Here is a 15,124-nt window from a genome sequence, read left to right as displayed (position 1 = left end):
AAATCTTGCTACGATTTTTTATTTTAAGTCAATCTTGATTAAAATAATAATCCGGAAGTCCTAAGACCGGCTCGCTAGAGAAGTAGTTTTGACGCGTTGATTCATTGCTCTGAAATTCAAATTGATACAAATCAGTTACCATCTTTGAATTAATCGAGTAGACTACGGTCGGGACACCGATTTGTGAAGACGGTATCTGTCATCGGGTACAATCTGTACAATAATTCCGTTACCTTGCACCCTGGGGGCTTTGGAACTCTGCGCGTTGCATTCGACGTTCGAATCATGTCTCGGATAAATCGACTATTATTTAAAATTAAACGAAAAACGATTTCAGTATTTTTTTAAAGTTGGTTATAATTTTTTACGACTACGTGTTGATCTATCTTGCTAACTACTAGGTAGTTCCTATACAAAAGGGGCCGGCAATTAAAACTATGAGAGTCAATAAACTTTGCACATGTACACACTACACAACCAGATAAAAACCGTCAAATTGGACTGTCCGTTTTTTACGCAGTCACCTGCTTACTTTAGTTACCTAACACTGCTATTACGAATGATATCACCCGCAATTGTGACAGGTCATTAGAACCGTAAGCGTGGAGCTGAATTATCGACCGGCCCAATTGTTGCCAACCAAGTTCAAGGACCCAATAAAAAGTACCCGCACTGCTAGACCACGGGATGTGGCGAATTTTATGATCTAGCAAGTATCTTGTTTATAGCGAACGCTTGGAATCTGCGTGTTGGTAAACAGGCAGCACATCGGCGTTTTTAGCATGTGGCTTGTAAAGGGTTCTCAAGGTTAAAATAATATTTGCTTTGGACTAAAATAGCTTAAGGAAGTTTTTAGGAATGTTTTTGTAGGTGCAAAGGGAAGCGATTCAATAGAGTTAATTACAAGTCATAATTAAGAAATAAGTATGTAGGTAACGTATTTTTTTGCCGCCAAGTAGAGATCTTCTATTTCCACACGAGATTAAGATTTTCAAATAGTTAATTGTATGTAAGTCAACTCGCTGGTGTCTATGCAATGTAGAATAAAATTATCATTAATTTCGAATTAAGTATGTTTCCTGCAAAGAATCTCCGTTTGTAGATTGTATTGTTTTATTCCACCGTTTCAAATAGTTATCTCACGATTTCGATCTAAGAACTTAAAACAGATAACCGTTTAATAAATATAAAGGCTTAATTAAGTGGCTTCAGTCAATATAAATCATTTTAATGAACAATTACCAGGTAAAACACGTCCATATATCAAAAGTTGAAAAAATACTAGCTTGATCTCTTCCCACATTTGCATGCTTTATTTAAATATATTTTTTATTTGGGAAACATTGTCGAGCTTCAAGTAAGGTAGAATGATGTATTCGGACTGGTCGCGAACGCGTTATGTAATGTAAGTTGCAACAAATGGGAAATTAGCTCTCACTTGTCCAAGCTGGATTTTGTCAGTGGATGTTGTATGATCAAACAGTTTTGCACAAATGTAGATATTGTAGATTAAATATGACTAATATATGTAAAAAAAAAAATTGGAATTTCCGATTTGTTCCCTCATGCTCATAGTGCGGGAACAAATAGGAACGCGCCAGCAGTTCGCTCCAGTATTCCGGCTTTCAAGCGCTGCATCGTTCCGTCCGTTATGAGTTATGGCCGTAGCGGGTAAGGCTCACTCCTACTGTTATTGTGTATGACTGTACAGAATGTTTTACCATTGTTTATTGTTATCCAAGTGCTGACTGGTACGATTGATAAATAATTTATATCGCTTTTGGTGTGTTTATGATAGCATTAAGCTCGCAGCGCTAGCTTATGATAGATATTTGTATAAGCACGGAGTCTGACATGTGAGATACTCTACTTAGTTGCTTCATAATAAAATTGTGTTATATTCTGCTGTAAATATAGGTTATTCCAATGTACAAAATACCCTACCTACCTACAGTAATAATATTGTCCTAACTATGTTTTCGTAGTAGAACACAACTGAGTCAAAAGAGCTTTCATAGTAATATATATAGAAAATTGTTGTGATGTACATTGAGATAAATAAATTAAAAAAAAATATATATATTTGTTTTTCTTTATTTACTTATTTACTTACAAGTAACACGAACAACTTACACAATACATTTAAGTGCTAATATAAGGCCGAAAAGACTAACCCAGCATTGTTAGTTTAGTGTCTAGACTAAAGGTGATAAACAGAACAAAATGTTCTAGATTTAGTAATATGGAGCAGTTGTTCAATTTCCCACCGCTCAGTGAAAACGGTCCTCATAATTTATTATTGTCGTAAGTGTGTTTAAAAATGAAATAGTGAATAGTATAACTTTTGTATTTTGTTATTGTCATTGTGTGACTATTAGAACAATAAACATTATATTCGCTTGTGTTTTATTTCGCAGTAATTTATGTTGAAAAGGTGCTATGCTTACCGCTGAGGGTAACACTATTATTTCGATTCTATTACCCACCGACCTAATTTAATGTGCGTTTTGATAGGTAGCTCTTGGTCCCGATGTTTATGTCTTTATAACAGCATTGCGTGTGTAAGTACCATATGGAATTCGCTCCATACGTCACTTCTGCGTTTCGGTAGTCGCAGTATGCTGAATATTGAAGGTCTTCTGCGTAGAATCTGCAACAAAATAAGGAATTTATTAAGTGAATAATATTATCTGTGGGTCATATTTGTTAAATATTAATTTTATTCTGTTTTTAGTATGTGAGTTAGTGGTTGTCAACGAGTGAGTGTTAGGAAAAATATTCGCAAATCAGGAATTTTCTCAGGAAATTCAAAATTTGTATCTGGTATCCCTATCAGTGACAGTTAAAATTATGTGGTTCTATACCGATGTCATTCTATAAAGCTCACGGTTTCTATTAAATACAATAGTTATTTACGATACAAGTGCGAAAAAGAGGAAATTCGAAACGAGTGGCGATAAATTAAAACACGACCGAAGGGAGTGTTTTAAATCGACACGAGTTGCGAATTACCTATTCGCACGTGTATCGTACAACGTTTTACAGTACATATGGCAGTTTAAATTTTTGACATAGTTACGAAATGTGCTAATTTACGCACTAGTGCAGAAAAGTAGCACCATATGTACTGTAAAATATTAATTATCATCACCCACTGCATAATCTGGATATTGCTGCATAGTACATTATTCCATAATGTACAATTTATTACAACTACCTATGTTAAAAATGGGGGAGGCCTATGTCCAGCAGTGGACGTCTATCGGCTGACATGATGATGATGATGATGGTGTTAAAAATTACTTTCTAAACTCAAATGCTTATGAGTTGTTTTGTAAAAAACGATTTGAAGACGATGTCACTTAAACGTGTTTATTACGTGATAATTTGACTCTTACAACATTTCAATGCTCTCATACATATTATTAAAGGTTAGTCCGATTTAATATTTCTTTTATTCGTATAACACGAGTCACACTTAGGTGTACATTTTATGATTTTAAGGTTTTTGAGGTCGACCAGACATAATTTTTTTAAATCTTTCAATTTGTAGATACTCAGTGCCTTTTTCATTGCGTAGCTTACTAATGGACCTTGTCCATTTCCTACATTTTATGATTTTAAGGTTTTTGAGGTCGACCAGACATAATTTTTTTTAAATCTTCCAATTTGTAGATACTCAGTGCCTTTTTCATTGCGTAGCTTACTAATGGACCTTGTCCATTTCCTTTGTTTCTAGGTAATAAGTTCCGTTGATTAATTTATTTTTACGTTATCTAAGCTCTATGAATACAGCTCTCGTGTCTTCTCGTTTTTTCTCATGCAGTTTTTCGACCAAATATCATGTCTTAAAACCTATCATATGGATTTTGACACCGTTCGACAGTATGATAAATGATAATACATAGCGTGTATCATGCCAGTATCCAGCCTGGGCGCAGCACAATTTGCTAACGCCGCCACGGACTTGATAAGGGGTTATTCTTATATGAATTATTATATTATTATCCTTAACTGCTATCGTTTTCTGGTAATAGGTCTAGGGCTAGCTGTTTATATTGAATAAGGTAGAGATTTAAGTCGGATTATATTAGTACTTAACTTTTTCATTAGTAAAACTGCTTTACAATGCCGTGAATTCCGTTCAAATCTTGCTACCCAGGTTAGCCAGTCGTATTAAATTAGTGCACAATACTAATCTTAATTAAAATCGGAGACAATTAGGTAACTGTCCTAGTAAACACAGTATTGTCAAACAGTACACGAATATTCAGATTTATTGCTCTAATCCGCGTCGAAAGCGCGTAGTGGTCGCTTTTTAGGGTTCCGTACCCAAAGGGTAAAAACGGGACCCTATTACTAAGACTCCGCTGTCCGTCTGTCCGTCCGTCTGTCCGTCTGTCTGTCACCAGGCTGTATCTCATGAACCGTGATAGCTAGACAGTTGAAATTTTCACAGATGATGTATTTTTGTTGCCGCTATAACAACAAATACTAAAAACATAATAATATAAATATTTAAATGGGGCTCCCATACAACAAACGTGATTTTTTTGCTGTTTTTTTTCCGTAATGGTACGGAACCCTTCGTGCGCGAGTCCGACTCGTAATTGGCCGGTTTTTTATTTTTTAACCACAGGCAACGGACAAATCAACACATCGATCGTATAATCGTCGACATTTCCCGTAGACCTATTGTTGATTTACCGGCCACCCTAATTGTTACCTTCAGTTACAGGCCTTTAAAAACCAGTATACACTTACCACTACAAAAAGTCGTAAGTCTCAATGTTTTTAGGGTTCCGTACCCTAAGGGTAAAAACGGGACCCTATAGCTAAGACTCCGCCGTCCGTCTGTCTGTCACCAGGCTGTATCTCATGAACCGTGATAGCTAGACAGTTGAAATTTTCACAGATGATGTATTACTATTGCCGTTATAACAACAAATACTAAAAACGGAATAAAATAAATATATAAGTCTCATACAACAAACGTGATTTTTTTGCCCTTTTGTTTGCGTAATGGTACGGAACCCTTCATGCGCGAGTCCGACTCGCACTTGGCCGGTTTTTAGTAGCGACGTAAATTATTTACGCTTTTATAAACGGTAAGTAGAGTCACGTGTTGATTATTAAATAAATTGTACTTGTAACTATTTTAAAAACACATTCATAGTAATTATTGCATCGTCCTACTCACATCAGAGGTGAATTTGCTTTTTAATACTATATATGGTGATACTAGATAATTTTGTATAATTTAGGTACAAGAGATAAAATTAGTGCGAGGCGTATTCTGATTGTAATAACAGGTTATGAAGTCAGTAACAAAAGTGATATTTCTTCAACCAGATCAAATTCATAATCTGTTATTATAATATAAAAATAAATAAAATAAAAATATTTTTATTGACAGAAGCAAGTACAAAATAGGTTTTGAAGTCCCTGACTTCTGAGCTAGGTAAACACCTGTGTTACAGAAGTCAGTGTCCTCTCCCAGACAATGGAAACTGTATAGAAAACAGGAAATAATATACACATTTACTTTTTAAATTTAAAGTAAATTTTATTTTATTACAAGGAGATATAACAGAAGCATACAAGTGAAGAACAATATAGACAGAATATACATACCTATTATAGATTATGTTGTTTCCTTAAGCATATCTCACCGAGAACATAAGTGGTATTAGAATGTAAACCTAGCAACATGCAACACTTAACTATTTTAACTACAACAACTACATTAAATTCATATTTATGATTTATGAATGTTATGATCTAAAACTACTTATCTATTTTTTATATAATTTTGTGACAGCAGCCTTGAATGAGGCACGGGAGCATGAGAATAAATCTACATTACAAAGTAGCTGGTTGTGGTGGTCGCAAATTCTATGTAAAGGAGCCCGTTTGCCTGCGTTAGAACGCGTAAGCGGTAAACCAAATAAGTGTTTGGACCTGGTCAACTTCTGCGGAGTGCGAAACTGTAGGGCCGCGAGAAGCTGCGGGCAGTCTACATCGGCTATGCAGATATTGCGCAGCATCACTGCGTCAGCAACGGCTCGTCGGTTCTCCAGAGACAGCATGTTAAACTTGATCAAAAGATCAGCGTATGAACAACGCGGACTCTTCATTTTAAAATTCAGAAAGCGAAGAAATTTCTTCTGCACCATTTCTATTTTATCTACGTAAATTTGGTAGTTCCACACTACTGAAGCATACTCAAGATATGATCTTACCAGTGATTGATACAGTAGAATGAGAGTGTCCTGCTTTTTGAACGGTTTAGATGTACGTATTATGAAGCCGAGTATTTGGTACGCTTTTTTTACAACGCTGTCTACGTGAACATCAAGAGTTAATTTAGAGTCTAAGTGCATACCTATATCACGTATACTTTCAGTAGTTTCTATATATGGGACAAGTTAATAATTTTATTAGAAGTATTGTTTCTATGCCAAAAACAATACCTTTCTATTTATACAGATCAATTATATTAGAATATATATTAGAATCAGAATAAGCCTCTAGGGTTGTAGGTTTCTCAACAGGCGATATCCGGTAACGTAAGTATATGGATCATCTCGGATAAAAGGGGTAATATAACAAAGTAACGTGCAAAATGTATGACACCACCTTATTTCATGTTTCATCTTGTACCTACACTCAGCATCAATAGTAGCGTAAAACAACGCACAAAAAGTATTTGCCACCAGATATAATGTAATATACCTATACCTCAACAGTTCACGTTCAAAATTATCTGCAACAATTTAATTGTCCTATATATATAGGTAGAGACATAATTAAGTTTTCAGAAAATGGTAGATACTTTTGAGGTATAGTCAGATACGCTACTTTTGCAGCTGACTTTATCTATATTATTAAAAGTGACTGTACAACAGTATTGTTAACGTAACCGCTTTCAGCGAAGACCGCAGCGACCTTGCCACTGCAATAAATTCAACAGTTGTGACATGCAAATCTCTACCAACTGCATGTGATTTATATCGTTTCCAACGAATACGGAGCGGGCGAATTACTAAGACCTTTGTTCACGAAGCACTTTTATTTGTACCTTAACTGGTCTCTAGTATAAGCTTGAGCTCAAGATTCGTAATGACTTTAAGGAATCATAGGTCACACGTATATGAGGTAATTTATAGAGATGTGCTGTATAAGAGCCCCGTGTCAGTCGCCTGGATCACTCATCGCTGTGTAATAGATTTTATTAGGCTGTAATTGGTACAGTTTCTATGGCAAAGACTAAATTGTGTTACTTCATAATAGCGATTGTAGAAAAATAGGGTATTATTACAACCAATACCACTAGGCTCAATATTAACCAAATAAAGATCAGTAAGGAGGCTTACCTATGTATTTTTGGGCATAAGTTAGCTCATAAGAAATTCATAACCAGAATATGTTAACAGTTACAGTAAACAGTAAAATTTTCCCCCTACATTCAATTTTATTTTTAACGTTCACACTTCACACACTGAACTTCAAATGTCAGTGTTGCCAGTTTCCTCGTTAATCCCGCGCGGGCGCAGCGGGCGAGCATGCCCAGGCGCCGCGGTACAACGTTCCCATTGGCCCTCCAGCGACAGGGTTGCCAATCTACAAATAACGAGCAAGCTGCTATTATCATTTCATTCAGGACCTGCAATAATTACTAACTGATGTTTTAAGAACGCGGCACATAGCTATTACGTCGTTGGAAAAAATCCGGATGCTTAAATAATGTTGGTTAACTTTAAAATTACGATCTGTAGGAAAATTGAATTTAATTGTTTGATTGACATATGGCGAGCACGTTAATTACCTGGTGTTTAGCAGATCGTAGTTTATAAGGGCTGCCGTGGGAATTTGTATAGGTCTTTCAAAGGTTATTGACAAGGTTATTAGTTTATTGATCGATGCGCTAATTTGTCTTCATAAATTGTAGAATATAGGTGAGTGCTAGACGCGGCGCATACATCAATACTGCGACCGCAAGGCGAGTAGTTTATTCGCATTAAATCATACCAGTAATAAATCTCGCGAACCCGTACTGCAGCTTATCAAAACAATACGCAGACACACTTCTAGCCTCACGCACCAAAAATGTCGTCTTTACGATGCACCACGAGCAAAAATTCCACCTATCTCATAAAGCACAAAGTCGTAAATACGGTGACATTGATTATGCAGTTATTCACTTTCTGCTCGTCAGAAGATCATTTCAAAATTAAACCACAAGAGTATGATAAATTTTCATAAATCAGACGTTATTTATTGGAGTCTAGACTTTAAGGTGTTCCCAATTGGTTTATTTCGGGTTTAAACTTGTGCCATGATACGGCTATTCTTAGATTCGACATCTAAGGAATAATCGGACCATCTCTCTTATGATATTTTGCAACACGGTGGATGTAAAAATAAAAGTTAAACGTTGTTATTATAGATGTTGGGAGATAATGTTTCATGGAATGATCAGACGGTAAAATAAAAGCGGAAATTTTGGCCACAGGGGTTGATCAGCCTTCGATTTTGAAATCTTTTGAATTCAATCGAGGTTAGTTTCATGTTCGCGACTACAATTTAAAACAGCACATTTAATCTGAATGTCGTCTGAAGTGTTGAAATGAAATCTACACGTTTGCTTGAAACGTTAATAGGCCTGAACGTATCATTATATCTGTTCTTACGCGGTTGATCCCTATCTGAAAGGCTTTTAACTTTGTTGAATACAAAATTACGAGTGCTTAGTAATACCAGGCTGTAAGCGAGCTCATGTATAATCATATTTATGTCCATCTTTGATATTTTGCTAACGTGTTTAGATAACATTTACCACACCGGCTTGTAGCACTGCAAGCTTTATTTAACATTTCCTGATTAAGCATCCTTACTTTCAGTATGCATGTAGAAGCATTTTTCGTACCTACCTAGGTATTACATATTTTGTTATGTTTCTATAGCGTAGATTTCAAAATAAACTTTATCAGAGTTATAGGTACTCTGATAAAGTATAATTTGAAATCATTTCCCCAGAGAACATAAGGAAGGAAGAAAAGGATGAATTTGTAAATTCTGCACGAATACCTTGCCTTATGTTAGCTCCATGCATGATTATTTTTTAATTTTTGTAATCATGATTTATATCGTTTGTACACCGGAAAAAAATAAAATACTTTTGTAAACCTTTACATTGTTTTATAAAAAAATATTTAAAATGTTGAGAAATTTTGAGCGGTTGTAACGCTCCTAAATTTTTGCGCGAATTCGACAGAGCGTGATGACGTCACACATTGGACGGTCCAACTGACGTTTGCTACTAATGACACTTATGTGAACTAATCTGTCGAACGCGTGACGTCACGTGGCGTTTCGCGCGTTTCGCTCACTAGCTTTTCGCGGGCAAATTTTTGTAGTTTTTATTTATTATTTTAAGCAAGTAAATGATAATTTAATAACGGAAATGCATTTGTAACATGACATAACGGTAACAAATATCCGAATAAAATATATTTCGTTCAAATATAAACTTCATGCATGAGGCTAATTAGAAGAATTGATGAAGTAACTTTTCCTGTTCAAAATGAATCATCTTTCTAAATCCTAATACGGTTTTCTTCAAAATCAGTTAACAGTACAGCCTTCGTAAAATATTTCTAAGGCAGAGCGAACTGGTATTTACAGTTGCTGATAACCGATAGCCGGCGTGGTGTTTTCACACAATTAATTTTCAATAAACATCGATACAAAATGAGTTACAACGAGCCGACGCCCCGCGAGGCGAGCATCGCGCTCCATCGGACCCACCGCGGCCATTGTGTTGCCAGATCGTACTTTTTAGCACCATTTTACGTATTTACATGCGAACTAAAAAGCTATCCCGTCCAAAAGCGTACTAAAATTATACTTTTCGATCAAACCGTAGGTTTTAATAAAAATTTACATACTTTTCGTATCAACGGTTGAAAACATGCTAGGATGGCGTAGAAAAAATTGTGACAGACTAAAAAAGTAACGAATTTTTACGTTAAAAAAAATGTACCGATTATGGTCATTCATATAAAGTACGGATCTTGAGTATTTTTGTACCGTACTAATGAAATTTAGTGGATTATTAGTTAAAATCTCACGTTGCTTGTAGTACCTAGATTTATGCTGTAAATGTATTTTTTGTAATAAAAAATGAAACCGTAAGTTTTGGGGGAAAATCGTAGCTTTTTTAGATCCGGTTCGTACTAAACCTTTCAGTGCTCTGGTAACACTGCCGTCCGGCCGCTTGACATGTTCAACATGGGTAAAAAAGGAGTTTGAACTTTAAGCCCGTTGCTTTAAACACCTGTCAGGGCGTAGCGTGTTGGATAGACTTGGATATAATTTCAGTATTTAATTAGTGTGTTTTAAATTACTGTTTTGATATACATATATTAACTTTACCCCTTTGTATGAGGAATTGAGGATAGAAAAATACCTGGACTGTAAGATAGTATTCTTTTTCTTACTTATCTTATCAAATATTGTATTTCGGAGGAAACCTCAAAATTCAGGTGTCTCGACAGTCGTCAGAAACATAAGGTAAACGTCGTATAATTACATTTTTTTTAAATTCCATGTTTTAGCCTCCTAAGTTCCCGCGTACATACGTAATTTCATTTCGAGTTTCTTCATTCAAGTTCTTATAAAAACATATTCTAAATTCAAAAGCTTAAATATTGGCCTGGGTATTTACGAGGTTAGAGTATTTTTACGGTTGTTATATGCTTGACTTATAGATCTACTTAGATCTACTTACTTATTTGATTCCGATTCATAACTCGTATTAATCTAGGTTGTATGCGTCATGCGGGTAAAAGCCTCGACAACACGATAACTATCTACATAATTGTGCAAAATATCGTCTGTCCGCCTGTCTGTTCGCGTGTAGATACGAGAGATAGCTGCCTCTGACGTCGGAGGGAACTTCATTGTTTCCGAAGGTTCTGCTGTTATTAGGGAAATAATAACGAGGTAAGGTAAACGGGCAGTTACTAATTTTAATTGACTTTGTTTCGGATAAGTTAAAAAACTCGGCGATATCCGATTTACGGTAATCTTTTGTGTTAAAATAATGAAAAATGTGATATATATTACGGATTTTGGTATTATGTACGAGCAAAGCTTTAAGGACGCCATACCTCTGGGGCTATCGGGAAATATGAGTCACAATCTTTTAATATAAATGTCTTTAAACCATCGTAACAACTGGAACTAATTTTAGTACAATGAACGTCAAAGATATGTTTACACTTGCATAACTTGCTCCTTTATAATACGGCGAAAAATGTAAACATCATCATCGAATGTGTCCCAACTAACAAGATGATGCAAACCTTTGCACTCGAAATGTTAATTCTTTAAAATTCCGAATACTCAAGCGGCAATACTCATTTAAGAAGCCTATCTATACTACAAATCGAATGTTGAGCCATTTTCCATTTCACTCTCACCCACACGTCACGTCTCATTCCAATGCTCTTTTACCTGTGCCGAGCAAACGCCGAACTGCATTTTAAAGATGGCGGATAATTGAACTCATTATGTAATTTATATCCTTCGCATATGGTTCGGCCGGTCAAATTGCCATCATTTACTAGCAATTTATTTTAAAGGTCACTATCAGACACCACAACAGTTAAATGCTACTAGGTTTTAAGAACAATAATTACATTTGACACACTTAGGGATTTTTTTTGCATCACCTTATAAATCATGAAAATTTTAGTATTAGCCCAGTTTGATTTATACAAAATGTATATAGAACGAAAACTATTAATTATTATATTTATACACTTTAATATCTTTCGTATTTTTTGTTTATCGATAATGAAATGTTAAGAATAGGTACCTACATAGTAATTTTTCTATACTGATTACTTATGAAACTATGTATGTACATACTGTCATAAGTAATCAGTATTAAAAAATTACTATATTTTATTTATTCGGAACAACATAAAGTAAGTTAAAAACCATTTAACGCTTCGAAAATGAACAATTTGTCAAACAGCGCAAAATAAAAATACAAATGAGGATTGTTTGGCAGTTCGTAAATTGTTGCATTTATTTACAGTTTACATAATTAAATGCAAAACAATCTGAGGTATGCTGACGAGAGATAACAATACCTTAGTAGGTATAGCTGGAAACCTGTTTGAGCGCGTAGCGTCCGCAGGATCAAGGTATGTATTGATGATCAATAATTATCTATCGTTTTTAGGGTTCCGTACCCAAAGGGTAAAGACGGGACCCTATTAGCCGTTCGGGGCCAGCTACAAATCGAACGACTATAGTAAGACTCCACTGTCCGTCTGTGTGTCACCAGGCTGTATGTCATGAACCGTGATAGCTAGACAATTGAAATTTTCACAGATGATGTATATATTTCTGTTGCCGCTATAACAACAAATATTAAAAATTAAATTTGTACGGAACGGAACCCTCGGTGGGCGAGTCCGACTCGCACTTGTCCATTTTGTTTTTTTAATAAGCCGCATATATGATTAGTATCTACTTACTTATTTCTAGAGTAGGTTTATTGTTGAATTTATGACAATAATAAACTCAGTGTTCAGGACATACAGATATAACTAGTGCATAATTATTTTCCTTCGTATTTTTTCGGAAACGTACGTGTCTTGCTATTTCAGTCAGGCTTGGTACAAATAGACTGAGGGTAGCATGACAAATACAAACGATTCCGAGAAAATACGATGGAAAACAATAGGGTTGTTTCCACATGTGTGTTTCCAATGTTTCAACATGTTGAATTTTATTCGACAGGTTTAAATCTAGTTAAATAGATAGAAAATGAGCAATTTATCACAATAAATTGGACTTAAAAAAGATATGGGAATAATAAATAAATACAAGACTTCAGTTAAAAAAAAATAAGTTCCATATAGGAAAAAAATAATGGTATCATTCGATTCCTTACATTTTATTAAAAAATATATTGTAAAGCAACAATATACATAAACGCAATATTTCACCGACAAAATCGCAATTTCCTTGTTTTCCACGGCTTCTAAGCAAAAGCGACGCTACATAATGCTGACGTCACGATGTAATGCCAATTTGTTAGAAGCGTTTCGTCTAAAGTGCGGGTGCCAGACTTTGATCATCATTTGTGAATTGTGACTTTTTTATTCCTTTAAGACAATGGGTCCCATAGAGACATTTGATCCTCAAAACTAACCTGATCGACTGACACCATTAATAAAAAAAATTGGAATACCCTATAGGTATTATGCACTACATCTGTAGGTACAGTAGTTAAAGATAAATTAAAAGTGAATTCTACAAATAAACCTAAAACAAAATGGAAAATTACGTAATAGTAGGGTGATGAATAAACTACTTGCTTATTGAAGAGGTTTTTGATAAGCACAAGTAACTGGCAGAACTTTATTTTGTACAATTGATCGATATTGATAAGACATTTGTAACGGATTTGTTAGAAACTGTATTTTTTTGCATTTTTTTCCACTAAAAATAGTCATGAATGAAAATTCGCTGCGGATTTTATTATCTACATACCTAATTTATTTTCTATAGGTACCTAGAATGGATGAGTACATCATTAATTTTATTTAATAAAATGTTAAATAAGTATTAACAATTTCGTACTCAAATCGAAAGATAAGTACTTATTCACAACTCTGCTGACGCTACAGCCGGCGAACTCCAGCCAAGATGATGTTATTTAAGATGAGATCAATTTTATTGAGATTTATTTTGTGAACATGCCCAACGGTTTAGTTCATTGTCTATAAATTATCGGCTTTAAAATTTCGGTTGTTGATTAATGATTACATCCAGCTGGTTAATGTGGATTTTCTACTGCGCTCTTTCTTGCATGTCAACGCTATTTAAAAATAGCAAAATTAACTTTGTGATTGAACTTATAAGGTTCAAAATTGATTATGAATAATGAACACACCGTAAGGCAAAAGGTTTCAAGTTTTGCTTAAAATATTAGGTATACATTAAACATTATAATTATGTTAATGTTTTAGGCAAAACTTAGAAAAGTTAGAAACTTTTTCCTTTCGTTGTCTGCGTATTTTTAATGAGTAATTTTTTTTTTATCAAACCGTGCCTATAGAGGATAGTGGAGCAAATCTCAGGTGAAATTTTTTCACTTCACAGCCCAAACTGAAAAGTTTTTGATACCTATATATTTTCATATCGGAAACAGACGTTGTAAGTATATTTTAACAGCTTTTAATCCATTAAATGTTATAATAGTTCTAGTAAAAACTCAATTTCACGTTTTTCTTACTTACCCCAAAAGTCGCAACTAATATATATATATAATATATCGCTCTAGTATAAGTTACTCTATGGTATATATAAGCCGTTTTTAGTTGTTTTTACTAGGATGCGTAATTCCCACTAGCGCAGGCGACAAGACTGTGCGTTAGGCTGGTTCGTTTGAGTCTACGACTCGTCAAGTGTTCGATATGACAACGTTGACTCTTTCCTATACTCGGCAAGCGTTTAGTAGTCCAAAGTCCAAGCAAAGCATGGATCGTGACTTCAGCGGAGCCATAATCAGTGTGAGAAGCAAGACACATATGCGTCCTCTAATGAGACCACCGCGTGTGTGTCCCGGGCCTAACGCATGAAATAGCAGGTGAAAATTGACGAGTTTGGGTAAAAAGCCTGCTGTGCAGTGCAAAAAGCGCGGCTTTTAGAATCGGTCTATATAACTTAGCACAGACTTGAACAGAACAAAGTGAGGCAGTGTTATTATAATACTTTCATATAATTTGACATTACCACGCTTTGTAATTGCAAATGCCATGCAGAGATAGCTTGATCCAACTGTATAAAGATTTTATACATGTACACATAATTTTTTTTGATAAACTATTTACACCTCGTGAATCGTGATTTGTTCCGATCCTCATCTAAGTGATTCAATTCTTTAGCTTAAATTAAATATCAACCTAGTTATGTAAGTAGGTACATTTAAATGTATGAGAAGGCAAAGGCCAAGATCATTTTTAAATTGGTTTAAAATACCCGGAAGTCAAACTCCAAAATAAATAAATTATAGCCATAATTTCAAATCATGTAATAT

General features: G+C 34.9%; 1 protein-coding gene and 1 long non-coding RNA gene across 4 annotated transcripts in view; one reads left to right on the top strand and one right to left on the bottom strand.

The window, feature by feature from the left end:
* Nucleotides 1-15,124, top strand: part of LOC134751241 (homeotic protein ultrabithorax) — a 166,287-nt gene that overhangs the window by 18,734 nt on the left and 132,429 nt on the right. The window lies entirely within an intron of this gene.
* The window catches only part of LOC134751430 (uncharacterized), a 61,332-nt gene continuing 48,352 nt past the window's right edge, over nt 2,145-15,124 (bottom strand). For 2 of the 3 annotated variants that reach the window (XR_010128656.1, XR_010128655.1), the window contains one exon: nt 2,145-2,650. This is a non-coding gene — a long non-coding RNA (uncharacterized LOC134751430). Of the gene's footprint in view, nt 2,651-7,513; nt 7,624-15,124 lie in introns of those variants that run through there. The other variant, XR_010128657.1, reaches the window with a different exon arrangement.

This window comes from Cydia strobilella, chromosome 2, assembly GCF_947568885.1.
Source record: "Cydia strobilella chromosome 2, ilCydStro3.1, whole genome shotgun sequence".
Taxonomy (NCBI): domain Eukaryota; kingdom Metazoa; phylum Arthropoda; class Insecta; order Lepidoptera; family Tortricidae; genus Cydia; species Cydia strobilella.
Note: the sequence above shows the minus strand (reverse complement) of the source record. Positions and strands in the feature narration are given on the sequence as shown.